Consider the following 16,930-nt stretch of genomic DNA (forward strand, 5'->3'; position numbering starts at 1 on the left):
TTACTTTCTATATATTGTACAAGAAACTGAGAGCACACAGACAATTAAGTAACTTTTTCTGACTTCAGGGAGATTACAGACCAGTAATCATAGACAATTAACAAAGACTTTTAAATCTTCATATAAAATAAATACACAAAGTTGAAAATTAACTAAGTTTCTCTCTATTGGTCCATTTGGGCTGTTATAACCGAATACCAGAATACCATTGGATGGCTTAAACAATGAACATTTATTTTCAGAGGCTTGCTGTCTTGGAAGTCAAATATTAGTCTTCTAGAAGATTCCATGTTTGGTAAGGTTTCCTCTTTAGTTGATAGCCACCTTTTCCTGTCTTCACATGGCCGAAAGATCAAGTGAACTCTTGGAGGTCTCTTTATAAGGTTATTGATTCCATTCATGAGAACTTAAACTTTATGATCTAGTCATTTCCTGGGGTCCACCTCCAGGTACCACCAATTATGAAGAAGTTAACTTATGATTTTGTAGAAAAGACACAAATATTCAGTCTATAGCAACATCCAAATGATGGGGAATAAATTACATAAGATCTGATAAAGTCAAATGTTTGGTTTCACTTGTTGAATAGTATTGTTTTGAGAAGGACTTCTCTGGTGTTTCACATGGTAAAGAATCTGCCTACAATGCAGGAGACCTGAGTTCAATCTCTGGGTCAGGAAAATCTCATGGAGAAGGAAATGGCAACATGGCAACCCACTCCAGTATTCTTACCTTGAGGACTCCATGGACAGAGGAGCCTTGCAGGCTACAGTCCATACAGTTCATGGGGTCACAAAGAGTCAGACATGACTGAGCAACTAGCACTTTCACTTTCATTGTTTTGAGAAGACTTTGAGATATTATAATAAATCTCCATGTAACCGGGATAAAAATCAGGATATGAGGTTCCTTACACAGTGTGATTTACTAGTGAAAATAACCCATGGTCCAATAGCTTTACCTCTCATATGAATGCAAAAGTCGCTTAGATGTGTCTGACTCTTTGTGACCCTATGGACTGTACAGTCCATGGAATTCTCCAGGCCAGAATACTGGAGTGTGTAGCTCTTCCCTTCTCCAGGGGATCTTCCCAACCCAGGGACTGAACCCAGGTCTCCTGCATTGCAAGCGGATTATTTATGAGCTGAGCCACCAGGGAAGCCTACCTCTCATGAACCCAGCCTAAATAAGGGAGGCAGAATAATGTTTCTTTGATCACAAACTTCCAATCATTCTGAGGCAAATAATGTTTTATTTCAAGCCTCATTCAGAAAGAGAGACAATTTTACGAATGATGTCTCTGTTAAATAAAACAACAAACCTATTCTATTTCATAGCAACTTGTATATCATTAATAAGGGAGATAGAATGGCATATATGGCTAGCATTTTTAAAACTGTATCACCCAAAATATCTATTATTAAGCTCTGAAGTTCATTTCTGAAGTTTGTGGATTATAGTTTATGCTAAATTTACACATGAAAGGCAGAGCCTGAGTCTCCATAGAAAGCTATGGACACTATAGCAAAAAAGGAGATGGGGATATTAAAAAATATCAGCAGTATCATCAAATATTCTAAAGTATCTAGGAAAGTGAAAAGGTCATATTTATGATAATATAACTCCAAAAAACTTAGTCCCCTTGAAGAGATAATGATGACGAAAAATATTTCATTTACACCATATTCATTCAAATTATATTTTTAAATGTACCCTCCTTATGATTAATAACTATGAAACATCACTCTACTTCAACATTAACATGATAACAATATTAACAAATACAGCAATGATAAAGCAATTTATTTAACATGATAAAGCAATATTAACTTACAATTACAAAACTAAGATACGAACTTCAAATATTAATATAGATTATCTATATGTGCGGCTTCCTTAGTGGCTCAGTGGTAAAGATCCTGACAGCCAATACAGGAGACACAAGTTCAATCTCTGGGTCAGGAAGATCCCCTGGAAAAGGAAATGCTAACCCACTCCAATATTCTTGCCTGGGAAATTCCATGGACAGAAGGAAACTGGCAGGCTATTGTCCATGCATTTGCAAAAGAATTCACCATAACTTAGCAACAAACAACAACAATGTTTGTGTGTAAAGGATTGAACAAAAATTTTATGACATATTACTTATTTTTCTGAAATCTGTAATGATTTATATTAATTTTGAAAAATATTATATTATTTGAGAGAGCAATGAGAAATTCCTACAATAACTAAAATATGTTTACAGTATTAACTGTAACTAAACTCATATATAGAATATATATCTATAGTCTCAGTAGAGACATTTTACACTGCAAAACTATATATAGTTTATTTTAAAAAATGAGACAAACTTACAGGTGTATTTCAAACAAAATATATACTTTGAAATAGAAAATAATGGAAAAATTAAAGACATATTTTATTCTTTAGAAGAATTCACATAATAAATATTTTTATCATACCCAATTAATTGAATTGTGAGGAGAAATTTAATAAATTTTGATATTACACAAGAGCATTTGATATTACACCATAAAAGAGCAATTCTTCATTGAAAATGGGCCATATATTTCCCAGCTGTCCCATTTCTTTTTCTGGTCCAGAGCTTTTTCATGGCAGTTTTTATCTCACTATTTCTCAGAGTAAAGATTAGAGGATTCAACATAGGGGTGATAATTGTATAAAACACAGTTAAGGATTTATCAGTGGGTAAGGTGGAAGGAGGCCTCACATACAGAAAAATACAAGGCAAAAAAGAGAGGACCACCATGGTAATGTGGGAGCCACAGGTGGACAAGGTTTTGCACCTCCCTTCTTGACTAACATTTCTTAGGGAGTGCAGGATGACCCCATAGGAGATGAGTAAGAGTGTAAAGGTGACCACAGACATTGCCCCATCATTGGCCACCACTGTGAAAGCAGTGATGTAGGTGTCAGTGCAAGCAATTTTTAACAAGGGGTACACATCACAGATGAAATGGTTAATGATATTCGGGCCACAGAAGGGAAGATTGTAAACAAAGAGAGGATGAAATACTCCGTGTAAAACCCACCAATCCAGGCCAACAACAGCAGCAGAGCACACACTGGCTGATTCATGATTGTCAAATAATGCAAGGGTTTACAAATGGCCACATAACAGTCATAGGCCATGACGACCAAGAGGCATATATCAGCATCACCAAAAAAGTGCCACATAAAAATCTGGGTCATGAAAGCTAGGAAGGAAATGGGTTTCTTCTCACACAGTAAGCCTGTTATCATATCTGGCATGACTGTAGTAGAATAAACAGCATCTATAAATGATAGGTAGCCAAGAAAGAAGTTCATGGGAGCATCCAGGGTTGGGCTGACCATCACAGTCACAATAATGAGTAGGTTGCCCATCATGGTCACAATGTAGATTAGCAAGAACATGACAAGTAATATTTTCTGACCCTGGACACTCTGAGTGAGCCCCAGGAGGATACATTCAGTTACATTGTTCCTTTGTTTCATAGTTGCTTCTGAATGTCTATGTTTCAGATAAAATTACCTGTAAATATAATTATTATGAGAGATTCCCTGAAATCTTTAGAAATTTTGTTTTTTCATTCAATCAATAGGCAATATGGTTATTATGTTTCATACTTTTAGGGTACATAATACAAAACTGATTAAAACAACATCTCTAACCTCAAAAATCATATATACTAATGAAGAGGAAGTAATTTAAAGACATGTGAAAGAAGGACACATTTTTAAGTAAATGAGGTGCCTCACTTACCTTTCCAACTGAAAACTAACTAAATTGCATGTATAGTTAATATTTTATCAACGCTGAATGTCAATTAAACTTTTAATAAGGAGGTAAAGTAAAAAGTATCTTTACTTTTAATTTACCAAGTTGATGACTGTGTGCATTCTAGGGGTAGAAGAATCTTCTTTACCAATCACTGAAATTCCATACAGATATATTTAACAATTTCACTTTTTTCCAAAACTCAAGAAAAGAAATTCACACCATCAATTAACAAAAGTATAGTAGTTTAAAGAAAGATTTACATTTGAGAGGATATACACAGAATTAATATCTAAATTAAACCACTATCTCTAAGCAATGAACAAAAAATAAATAAATAAAAATGTAAAATGGATAAAAATACAAAACATTAAAGGAAAAATAAATTTAAATGACAAATGAATATGTGATAAGATGTTGTAGGTCACTAATCAACAGAGAAGTAGAAATTTTTCCCATAGCCTTACCTATACTATGTATTATGATTTTTGAATATAGGTTAGCCAAGCAATAAAGTAAAAAGAATCCCATTTTGTTTTGCATTTAATCATTCATTTATAAAATTTCATTAATGACATAAATGATAAATGTATGATTGGTCTCCAGATAAAGTTAAATTAACTGCAATGTTTATATAGAAACACATAATTTATATACAGATACAAATTTTAAAAATATAAATAATAAATCATTTAATACATGCTATGCACCATGTACCAGACATTTTATACATATTTTCTCACTGAATTCTCAAATGAGGTATAATGAGACATTTTATGACTGAGATAAAGCAAAACATAATTTGCTTAACAATATGCAGTTTGTGGTGTTAAAGCCTGGATTTGAATCCAAGAAGCTGATATGTGTTTCTTGAATCTGAATTTCTCATGGAGCTAAATTATTTATTATTTATTCAATAAAATCCTGGACAACAGGCAGTGATAACAATGTATTTAGGGGGAGCCTCTCGGTCATCATTTTACAGAAGGAGCAGTGCCCTGTGTTCCTCAGAGACCCATGCCTTGAACACAGGCATCATCAACAGACTCTAATGAAGGACTTTATTTATTTATTTTTTATATGGTAATGATAACCCTGTATGGGAGACAGCAAAAGAGACACAGATGTATAGAACAGTCTTTTGGACTCTGTGGTGGAGGGGGGGGAATGTTTTGGGAGAATGGCATTGAAACATGTATAATATAAGAAACGAATTGTCAGTCCAGGTTCGATTCAGGATACAGGAAGCTTGGGGCTGGTGCACTGGGATGACCCAGAGGGATGGTACGGGGAGGGAGGTGGGAGGGGGGTTTCAGGATTGGGAACATGTGCACACCGTGGCGGATTCATGTTGATGTATGGCAAAACCAATACAATATTGTAATTAGCCTCTAATTAAGATAAATAAATTAAAAAAAAATAAAGAGATTGTCATATTGGATTTATTTATTTTGGAGGGACTGGTTATTTCAAAAAGACATTTATCAATTTTCAGTATCAAAACAGTTACACTATTGTTTTTTTTTTTTTTTTTTTCTCCCAATTGGTCCCCAAAGAGACCACACCAAAGGAGAGAACATTTTAAGCCAATTAAGCTGCAGGATGCACCCCTAACAGACCTCACTGAAACCTCATCAAAAAAGGGGGATTGGGTAGGGAAAGAAACTTTAAAAGATCAGCACACTGCTAGCCCACAGACTGTAGAGAGCAGAGGGGTGACCAGTTTGCCTCAACCCCAAAGATGAAGGACTTTAATGGGGTTATTTTAACTCACAATCTCCCAAACTCACTGTTTTCCTTGAAAGATGAGAGGAGATGGAATTATCTGCAGTAGGACTTTCTCTTGTTGGAAATTCCTACCCCATTGTTTATACAAAAATTAATGCTTCTTTGTGATGCTTCCAGAAAGAGGGGCCTAAATCCTTGAACAATCTCTATTGATTTCACCACTCCCCATCCCAAGTAAATCATCAGCATCACCCTCAGCACCAATATTAACACCACCCATGTATGTGAGTACATATAAACTGTGGAAAATTCTGAAAGAGATGGGAATACCAGACCACCTGATCTGCCTCTTGAGAAATTTGTATGCAAGTCAGGAAGCAACAGTTAGAACTGGACATGGAACAACAGACTGGTTCCAAATAGGAAAAGGAGTAAGTCAACCTGTTTATTTAACTTATATGCAGAGTACATCACGAGAAACGCTGGACTGGAAGAAACACAAACTGGAATCAAGATTGCCGGGAGAAACATCAATAATCTCAGATATGCAGATGACACCACCCTTAGGGCAGAAAGAGAAGAGGAACTCAAAAGCCTCTTGATGAAAGTGAAAGGGCAGAGTGAAAAAGTTGGCTTAAAGCTCAACATTCAGAAAAGGAAGATGATGGCATCCGGTCCCACAGTTTCATGGGAAATAGACGGGAAAACAATGGAAACAGTGTCAGATTTTATTTTTCTGGGCTCCAAAATCACTACAGATGGTGACTGCAGCCATGAAATTAAAAGACGCTTACTCCTTGGAAGGAAAGTTATGATCAACCTAGATAGCATATTCAAAAGCAGAGACATTACTTTGCCAACAAAGTTTTGTCTAGTCAAGGCTATGGTTTTTCCTGTGGTCATGTATGGATGTGAGAGTTGGACTGTGAAGAAGGCTGAGCATGGAAGAATTGATGCTTTTGAACTTTGTTGTTGGAGAAGACTCTTGAGAGTCCCTTGGACTGCAAGGAGATCCAACCAGTCCATTCTGAAGGAGATCAGCCCTGGGATTTCTTTGGAAGGAATGATGCTAAAGCTGAAAGTCCAGTACTTTGGCTACCTCATGTGAAGAGTTGACTCATTGGAAAAGACTCTGATGCTGGGAGGGATTGGGGGCAGGAGGAGAAGGGGACGACAGAGGATGAGATGGCTGGATGGCATCACTGACTCGATGGACGTGAGTCTGAGTGAACTCCAGGAGTTGTTGATGGACAGGGAGGCCTGGCGTGCTGCGATTCATGAGGTTGCACAGAGTCGGACACGACTGAGCGACTGATCTGATCTGATGTGTGTGAGATGTGTGTGTAATCCAACTTACTGATTTCATTATATAAAAATAATAATTAACTCATCAAAACAGAAAGAAAACCATTGCATGAATACTTTCTCAAAGATAATTAGTAGAAAAATAAAGTTAAATAGTAGTAGTCTTACCTGGCGGCTCAGAGGTTAAAGTGTCTGCCTCCAATGCGGGAGAGCTGGGTTCGATCCCTGGATTGGGAAGATCCTCTGGAGAAGGAAATGGTAACCCACTCCAGTATTCTTGCCTGGAAAATACCATGGACGAAGAAGCCTGGTAGGCTACCACAGGCAAAGAGTCGGACACGACTTTGCGACTTCACTTTCACTTTCTTTAAATTTAAATAAAATTAGTACAAGAGGAAAACAGAAATATACATGTAATACACACAATAGAAAACTGCATAAAAGAGAAATATACATTGTCTTAAGACTCTCCTATACATATTAGATGCTCATGTTCCTCCTTTTTCTAATAAATATCTCTGAAACACAGACATGCTCTTTTATCCACTCATCTAATGATCTACATACTGACCAAACTGTAAACACTTAAGTTTTGATATTTTTCCAAAAGAGATTAAATAGAGCTAACAGTTGATAGCTCAAGGCTTTTCATCCTGAGGCTACAATTTGTTTACACAGACAAAACAGGTGAAATACTGACACGTTTTAAATATGATATAACTGTCCCTATATACAAGTGGTCCAGTTATATCAATAGTTTCATAATAGAAGTTCATATTAATACCATGTTAATCACCTCAAAAACTCAGTCTAATGTCTTCTCTGTGATCTTTAAAGTCCAGTTACCTGATGGCTCCTGTATGTAGAAGACAAGATATTATCCAAATAAAATTTCTCGGATCATGTCAGTGTACCTAAAGAATGGCTTCATCCAACACGTACTGACTAGAACTTCACTCTACAAAAAAAAAAAAAAAAACATACAGACTTGAAATCATGACGCATTAGAGTTTCAACTTAGCAAATCTAAGCAGTAGTCAAGTAAATCAGGATCAAACTTGGAGCAAATTGTACAATCACTTAATGAGGAGTTATTTTTTAAATTTATTATTATTATTATTTTACTTTATAATATTGTATTGGTTTTGCCATACATCAACATGCATCTGCCATGGGTGTACACATGTTCCCCATCCTGAACCCCCCTCCCACCTCCCTTCCCATACCATCCATCTGGGTCATCCCAGTGCACCAGCCCCTGTATCCTGCATCCTGCTCCTGTATCCTACATCGAACCTGGACTGGTGATTCATTTCTTATATGATATTATACATGTTTTAATGTCATTCTCCCAAATCATCCTTATTTTGATATGACCAGAGCTCTTAAGGTTTTTAAAGAAAGATTTAAAATAGATATTCTAATTTTTTAATAAAAGAAGATGTTCTAAATGTCTAAGTATTTAGACCTGGTGGGTGGCAAAGAAATTCAAATTTCATCTACATAAGAAATGCCAAGAGGGTGGGAAGATTTGGGAGAATGGTACTGAAACATGTAAAATATCATGTATGAAACGAGATGCCAGTCCAGGTTCAATGCACGATACTGGATGCTTGGGGCTAGTGCACTGGGACGACCCAGAGGGATGGTATGGGGAGGGAGGAGGGAGGAGGGTTCAGGATGGGGAGCACATGTATACCTGTGATGGATTCATTTTGATATTTGGCAAAACTAATACAATTATGTAAAGTTTAAAAATAAAATAAAATTAAAAAAAAAAAAGAAATGCCAAAAAGACAGTCACCTAAGCTGGTTATAAAATGATAGAACTATACCTGTCATTTAGCTATATTTAAGTCTAATTTGTAAACAGTTTCCAGGGGACACCTTCGAAGACATATCATTATCACTGTATTCTCACTTGGGGAAAAAACCTGGATAAAAGAGGGCAGAATGTCATTTTCAAATGGCACAGGATTTCAAAATGTGTGAACTTGCATCATTTCAATGGCATCCTTTTGAGGCTATGCCTCTACTGACTAAGACACTAATCATCATAGGAGTGAATTCCCATCAAACCCTGCAATGATCCACTTTTCCCAGGAGCAGAGCTCACTGGGACTGGTCAAGCTGATGCTTCACCAGAAACTAATATGATAGTATTAGCCATTCAATTATTTGTTCATTATGTAAGCTTTCTCTTGAATAGAAGAATAGTCACAAAATGATACATTTGTGTGATAATACAAATGAAGAAATGTGAAGAGGACTTATTCTTGGCCACCTATCTACTACCAGGACTGAATTCTATCACTTCATCTGCTGCTCTGTACATCCTTCAAAGCTATTAGTAATAATGTGTCACATCTAAGTACGGGACAGTTGTCATTATAAAGGATTTGAAAATGTTCCTCTGGTAGAAAATAAAAGAACTAAATTCTTTCTTGATGCATAATGGTTAGTATTATAAAGCTATATGCTCTCAGTTCAGAAGTATTTAGGTTATGGTCTTCATTCTTTCTCTAACTTAAGTTCCAGTAAATAACAACTTGCAACACACTTCACAGATTGCAACTGGCTCATTAACATACTCAACAAGTCTGAGAAGTGGGAGCCTCTTAATTTTCCTGAATATGATCTTTACAGGTGATATGCCAACCTCTGTGATTGGATTATCTTTACTATCACTCTAGTTACTCCATGGTCTTACCTAACCTTTTAACATGAGCTAAGCAGTATTTCTCAATCTTTCTTAAACTTTTGCTCCTTAAAGCTATTTTGTAGACATTCTGTTCTCTTAATCATCTGCACTTTGAAAACAGTAATACCACAAATAATATACCCATTTATGTGTGTTATGTATATTTGTGTCTTGTATAAAAGGCAGTAAGAAATTTTTATCACACCATAACCTATTTTTACCTTATTGGAAGGCATATCACCCCATTTCTAATGTACTTTTCTAAATAGTATCAGTTCAGTTCAGTTCAGTTAGTCACGTCCAACTCTTTGTGATCCCATGAATTGCAGTCCACCAGGCCTCCCTGTCCATCACCAACTCCTGGAGTTTACCCAAACTTATGTCCATCAAGTTGGTGATGCCATCCAGCCATCTCATCCTCTGTCATCCCCTTCTCCTCCTGCCCCCAATCCCTTCCAGCATCAGAGTCCTTTCCAATGAGTCAACTCTTCACATCAGGTGGCCTAAGTATTGGAATTTCAGCTTCAGTATCAGTCCCTCCAATGAACACCCGGGACTGATCTCCTTTAGGATGGACTAGTTGGATCTCCTTGCAGTTCAAGGGACTCTCAAGAGCATATTTACTTTTAAAAAGAAAGAGACATAATGTGGTTACTTACATGGGCTAAACTGAAATTCTAACTGTGCTTCAAACAAATATAAATCTCTATCCAATTATTTTCCCCTGTATCATACTATTTTAAACTGTCCTTCATCTTAATCATTATCAAAAATTACATTGTTAGCTTATTTTATTGCTTACTATCCATCTATTCTCCACTAGAATTTTAGTTCCAAAAAACACAAGCCCTGTTTGTATTATTCCGTTTTGTATATCCAGCTCCCATAACACTCTGGCCCACTGTAGGCACTGAAATCTATTGTTTGATAAATTAAATGTCAAAATTCCCTAAACTGAATTGATTATAGATTTATTTTTTTTCCATTTATAAATGTTAACATGTGACAACAATGGGACAATCCCTATGGAAAGAGTACCTATTTAGCTCTTCAAGGTGCTACTCTCAGGTTAAAAGTATCAACCTTCTTAATGATTGCATTGCTCTGCTTTCATATAAACATTGCTTACACTCAAATGTCACTTTCTTTGAAATTCAAATATCTGGAATGTTGTTTCAAACCTGTTGCATCCCACTTTTCATGATGCCTACAAAAGCCAATCTATGTTCAGAGAAAACATCATTGAATGGCTTTTCCTTGACACAGAGGAATCAAGAAAGTGTATGTAACCTAGGTAATGGGGATCAACAGAGTGTTAAGGGGAAGAAAATGCCCCTTTCCTTCAAAAATAAGGGAATACTGTCTCAATGATAATCTCCACAATGTGGCTAATGATCAGTTCCCTGTTTGGATATTTTCACATTGTGTTAACAAGCAAAAGTGAAAGTCGTTCAGTCCTGTATGACTCTTTGCAACCCCATCGACTATACAGTCCATGGAATTCTCCAGGTAAGAATACTGGAGTGGGTAGACTTTCCCTTCTCCAGGGGATCTTCCCATCCCAGGGATCAAACCCAGGTCTCCCACATTGCAGGCAGATTCTTTACCAGCTGAGTCAGAGTATTTTCATTGGGAGGGGTAGAGAACGCTGACTTTAAAAGACTTGATATTGTTGTTTAACTCTATTGAATCTCATTTTTTATTGTATAAAATGGAGTATAAACCTCTCTAATAATACTTACTGCTACATGATTCATGTATGTAAAGAGTCTAGTAAAATGTATGCCTCTTATCCCTCCAAGAATCATGAGCTCATTCCCCTCACTTGATATTCTCAAGGAATAAAAAGTCCAGATTAAACCAAAATAGCTTTGCACAACAGATCCAAACACTATTTATGTATTTATGTCATTAATTTTTAGATGTTTATTCATTTTCTCATTTTTTAATTGTCAAAAATAATCAAGTGGCTGTTGATTCCCAGGAGACATTCTCAGTTATGAGGGCCAAGGAGACTCTAAACAAGTTCCAAACTTATTCACAAACCCCAAGATTATTCACTGAGAATGTCAGACTGCCTTGAATTTCTTCCTTCAGTTCTTGCACCTTCCAAGTTTGCTGTTGCAAGTTTATCATTTGTGCCTCATCAATCTTTTCACCCTCTTGCTGAGTCCTTTGTATGGCTCCTAAGATATAATCATTGGCTTTGTTTCCCTTCTTCACATCCTCTGTTTGGTCTGAGAGTGGAAGCAACCTTTACTCAGCACTTTTCCTATCTTTACCCATAGGTTACAATCTTCTCCTAACAGTCACAAGACAAAATGAACCACATATCATGTCACCTAAATTTTGTTGAAATGTTTTGTTCTCACCTGCAATTGCAAACTTGATCATTTTAATAGATTGCATGCTGATGATTTCATCTTCCAGGGCTAGACTTTATGGGAAATAGTTCTGCTTCTCATATGTTTGAGACAGCCATGGACAGCTTAGTAAACACATCACCCTCAGAACCACGCTCTAGCATTACTGAATAGTCAAATTATAGAATAAATAGCTCCAGTAGAACACTGATTCTGAGAAAGTGAGATTTCTGAGAAGTGATTGCCATTTGACTGTTGTAGTCAGAGAACCTTAGGTTTATGATTTATAAAACAATGTAAGATGTATTTCTCACATGCATAGAGGAGCATCACAGGTACCTCAACTTTCCAAAAGTTCACCTTAGCTATTTCATTTTCATGGAGGCCAACATTAATATTTGCTTTCAATAATGGATACGAACTCTAAAAGGGATTTTTAGTAAAAATATTTTTTACCATGGGTGTTTAATTTTCAAATACATATGGTTTTTAAAGTACTTTGACATTAATTTCCCAGTTTGAAATTAACTTCTCATTTTGATATTAATTTCTCATTTAAATGTTTCTTCTTTGCAGTCACTCTGTTTTTTCAGTCTTTAACTTTATAGAGGCTTTCAATGGCTAAAGACAAAGCTCTGTCTTGGGTGTGTCACACTGAACTTTAAAATTTGTGGATAATTTTCAAAGAAACATATGTTACCATGTCTCTTGGCTTATAGTGTATAGGAACTTTAATATAATTTGTATTCTGCTCTTGTGTGAAAATTGTATAAATCTTAATTATTTGAATTGGTTCATAGTGTTTTTCAGGTCTATTATATCCTTATACTTTTTGTCTATTCATTCTATCAATTTTTGAGAGTTTGATACTGAAACTCCAACTACAAATCTTATTTTATATACTTAAAAATAATTGTAATATATAGGAGAACTATATGTAACTTTGTTCTGCATTTTCCAAATCTCCTTTAAATGTTTTATCATACTTTCATAATTTAGAAAATAAAAAAAAAAAAATCACTTACCATATTAATAACATGTAGTGCTGCACTTGAAACAAGCCAGGAAGGTCCCCTGGAGTAGGAAATGGCAACTCACTCCGGTATTCTTGCCTGGAGAATCCCATGAACAGAGGAATCTGGTGGGCTACAGTCCATGGAGTAGCAAAGAGTCAGACACGGTTGAGCATGTATGCATCGGTACAATAATTTTAACATCATTTTTTGAAAGGCAAATGAATAATTAAGACTGCAGATAATTTTATCATTTATAGATCTAAACATTCCAAGTATGACTGTTTCATTTGAAATAAAGTAAGGCTTAGTTTTAAAGACCTAGATTGGAAGTTTGCAGGTGAAACTTTTGAAAGGAAACTACTTTCTAGTTTTCCTGACACATACTGTGGTTCAGTAAATTAGTAGCTTTCTCTTGGCTTCAATTTGTTTTCCTGTAAAATGGGAATAGTGATAATGGAACCACTAGTTTAGTATGAGGATAAGTCAGTTGAAGCAAATATGGAAGATAAATAATAAAGTGTTCATTTAATATAAATATATGAATCAGATCTACATATAACGACAAATAGTTCCTTCCATAGCTTTGGAACCTAATCAAATGCCTTTCTGGTGAAATGTAATGAAAGATGCTTATTATTATTGTTTCAAATTGTTCCCCAAGTCTTATTTAAAGTTTTATTGGCATGTAATTGCTTTACAATGTTATTTTAGTCTCTACTGTACAACAATGTGAATTAGCTCTATATATACCCCTTTCCTCTTGAGCTTCCCATCCCCCAACCCACCCCTCCAGGTCATCACAGAGGGATAAATGTGTTATCATATTTTCATAATTTAGAAAATAAAAAATGGAAGAAGAAAAAATAATAATTTACTATATTACCAACATGTAGTGCTTCATTTGAAACAAGCCAGGAGCACCAAGCTGAATTTCCTGCATTATATCAGCTTCACATTAGCTATCTGTTTTGTACACAGTATTTTGTGTGTGTGTGTGTGTATATATATATATATATATATATATATATATATATATATATATTCTCAATTCTTCCCAGTGTCTCCATCCCACAGTGTATCCACAAGTTTGTTCTCTAGGTCTGCCCTGAAAATAGATTCATCAGCACCATTACCTCAAGTCAGTACTGAAAAATAGAACATTTCCTTCATATTCAAGAAAGCTTGTAAGTCATAGGATTTTTAAGTAAATAAGATCAAATTAAGAGTAATTTCAGGCCAAATTTATATGGCAATAAAGGAATTACATTGTGAATTATTCATTTCTCCTTTCTGGTATTTCTCTATTTGTTTCTGGTAAATTCTTACTTCAGAAAAAGAAATCCAGCAGTGATTTTTGCACTCACAACCTGTCCCTTCCCTATGTATCTATCTGAGAATTTTTACCGTGACTACTTCATCATGGACTAAGCAAAAATAACACCTTCACTGGTGGCTCAGTAGTAAAGAATCCACCTGCCATTGCAGAGACACAGGTTTGATCCCTGGGTCAGGAAGATGGTAACCCAGTCCAGTATTCTTGTCTGGGAAATCCCATGGACAGACGAGAATGTCGGACTACAGTTCATGGTATCACAAAAGAGCTGGACACTACTTAATGACTAAACAACAAGCAAAGATAAAAGAAATTCTGAAGTCAAGATCTTATGAAAAAGTTAATTTCATGCATGTGATTATATAAAAAATTTAGTAAAATAACAATAAGACTCTGGAGGAAAATTTAAGCAACAGTGATGAAACTTAGGGGCTTATAGATGTTCTTTACATTGCATATTCAGAATCTTAAGTGTGGATGTAGAGTTCTTAGCAAAGTACATTAAAAACTGTTAAAAGGCCCCCAAATAATTAGCCAATGTTAAATACTTTGCACTAGTTCCTGATATTATTTTTCTGCAGTTTATCTGGAAAATTTCTTTATTTTCTTTCACAAGAGGTATAATTCTCCCTATGTATATAAATTGTCACTTTCTTGGCATCATGAAAAGCCTGTTACTCTCCTCTTTAATAAACACTTCATGGCATTTTTCACCACTGTGTTTCTCACTGTATACATAATAGGACTTAACATGGGAGTGAGGATTATAAAGATCACACTCACCAACTTGTCTGCAGGGTAAGTGGTCACAGGATGTGTGTAGCTGAAAATACAAGGGACAAAAAAGAGCACCACTACTGTAAAGTGAGAACCACATGTAGAGAGGGCCTTGTGCCTTCCTTCAAAACCATAGGATTTCAGGGAGATCAGCATGACTATGTAGGATATATGCAGCATGGAAAAAATGAGCAAGCACATGGCCCCACTGTTGGTTGCCACCACCATTCCAAGCATGTAGGTGTGACTGAAGGCAATTTCCAATGGTGAGAATAAATCACACATGAAATGGTCAATGACATTGCAACCACATAAGGTCAAGTCCATTGTGAAAAGAATCTGCATTGTGGAATGTAGGAAGTCTCAGCCAAGGCCACCACCACCAAGATCTGTCAGAGCCCCTGTTGCATGATGGTCGTGTAGTGCAGAGGCTTGCAGATGGCCATGTAGTGGTCATAGGCCGTGACCATGAGGACAGAGATCTCTCATGCTCCCAGGAAGTGTACCAAAAAGCTGAGTCAGGCAGCCAGCCCAGGAGATGGTTTTCCTCTTGTTCAGCAGGTAATTGATCATTTTAGGGGTGGTAGCAGATGTGTCAGAGAAGGCAATGGCAACCCACTCCAGTACTCTTGCCTGGAGAATCCCATGGACTGAGAAGCCTGGTAGGCTACAGTCCATGGGATCACTAAGAGTCGGACACGACTGAGCGACTTCACTTTCACTTTTCACTTTCATGCATTGGAGAAAGAAATGGCAACCCACTCCAGTATTCTTGCCTGGAGAATTCCAGGGACAGCGGAGCCTGTTGAGCTGGTGTCTATGGAGTCGCACAAAGTCAGACACGACTGATGGGACTTAGCGGCAGCAGCGCCAGCAGCATATGTGTAAAAGGCATCTATGAAGGCCAATTAAGTGAGAAAAAAGTACATGGGAGCTGAAAGCGTGGGACTGAGGGAAATGGTAATGACAATGAGCAGATTGGCCACCATGGTAAACAGGAAAATGAACAGAAAGATAATAGAGTATTTTCTGCAAATGTGGATTCTGTGTGAGTCCCAAGAGAACAAATTCAGTCACATTATTGGGAGATATTAAGAGATCCACTTTGGAACTACACCTCCTGATGTCTGAATTACCTACAAAGGAATAAAGAATGATACCTATTAGTCATCAAGGGTTTCTGGTCTGAATTTTTTAGAACAAAAGTAGTCACTATACCTGTGGAGCATGTCCCCCAATATCTGTGTCAAGTCTTTCTTAATTCATCCATGATGGTTTTTTATCTCTTTAGGCATGTTAGTTCTGTCACCTGTAAAACATTTATAAGGACAATATTTGACGTGTATTTTACTGAGAAAGGGCTTCCCTTGTAGCTCAGCTGGTAAAGAATCTGCCTGCAATGCAGTAGATCTGGGTTTGATCCCTGGGTTGGGAAGATTCCCTGGAGAAGGGAAAGGCTACCCACTCCAATATTCTGACATGGAGAATTCCATGGACTGTATAGTCCATGGTGTAGCAAAGAGTTAGATATGACTGAGCAACTTGCACTCACTTGCTCATTCTTACTAGAAAATATGGCACTAAGTACTTGAGATCTGGATTCTCTTTCTTGTTCCTGCTCCATTTGACTTTACTGGATCATCTCAGTGTCTCATGCTTCCAAGACCTCCTCTGTGCCTGTAGGATTACAAATTGTAATTCTCAGATGTATGTCATAAACTGAGAAGTCCTGCACAAAGGTAAGAACTATTCCTTATTCCATGAGAATTCACATTTGAACTCTAAGTTCTAACTGCAGCAAGAAAAACAGTCAAAAATAATCTATCATAAACAGGAAGTTTAGGGAAATGTATGGAAGCCCTTGGTGACAAATATTCTCTAGTACCTACTGGAACACACATGCTATTGAGGTGTGTTTCCTCA

General features: G+C 36.5%; 2 pseudogenes; both read right to left on the reverse strand.

Annotated features, from left to right (window-relative positions):
- Nucleotides 1-2,551: 2,551 nt before the first annotated feature.
- Nucleotides 2,552-3,501, reverse strand: LOC139177705 (olfactory receptor 4A47-like; annotated as a pseudogene).
- Nucleotides 3,502-14,890: 11,389 nt separating this feature from the next.
- LOC139177706 (olfactory receptor 4C3D-like) lies at nt 14,891-16,631 on the reverse strand (annotated as a pseudogene).
- Between the last annotated feature and the right edge of the window lie 299 nt (nt 16,632-16,930).

The sequence above is a fragment of the Bos indicus genome, chromosome 19 (genome assembly GCF_029378745.1).
Source record: "Bos indicus isolate NIAB-ARS_2022 breed Sahiwal x Tharparkar chromosome 19, NIAB-ARS_B.indTharparkar_mat_pri_1.0, whole genome shotgun sequence".
NCBI classification, from domain to species: domain Eukaryota; kingdom Metazoa; phylum Chordata; class Mammalia; order Artiodactyla; family Bovidae; genus Bos; species Bos indicus.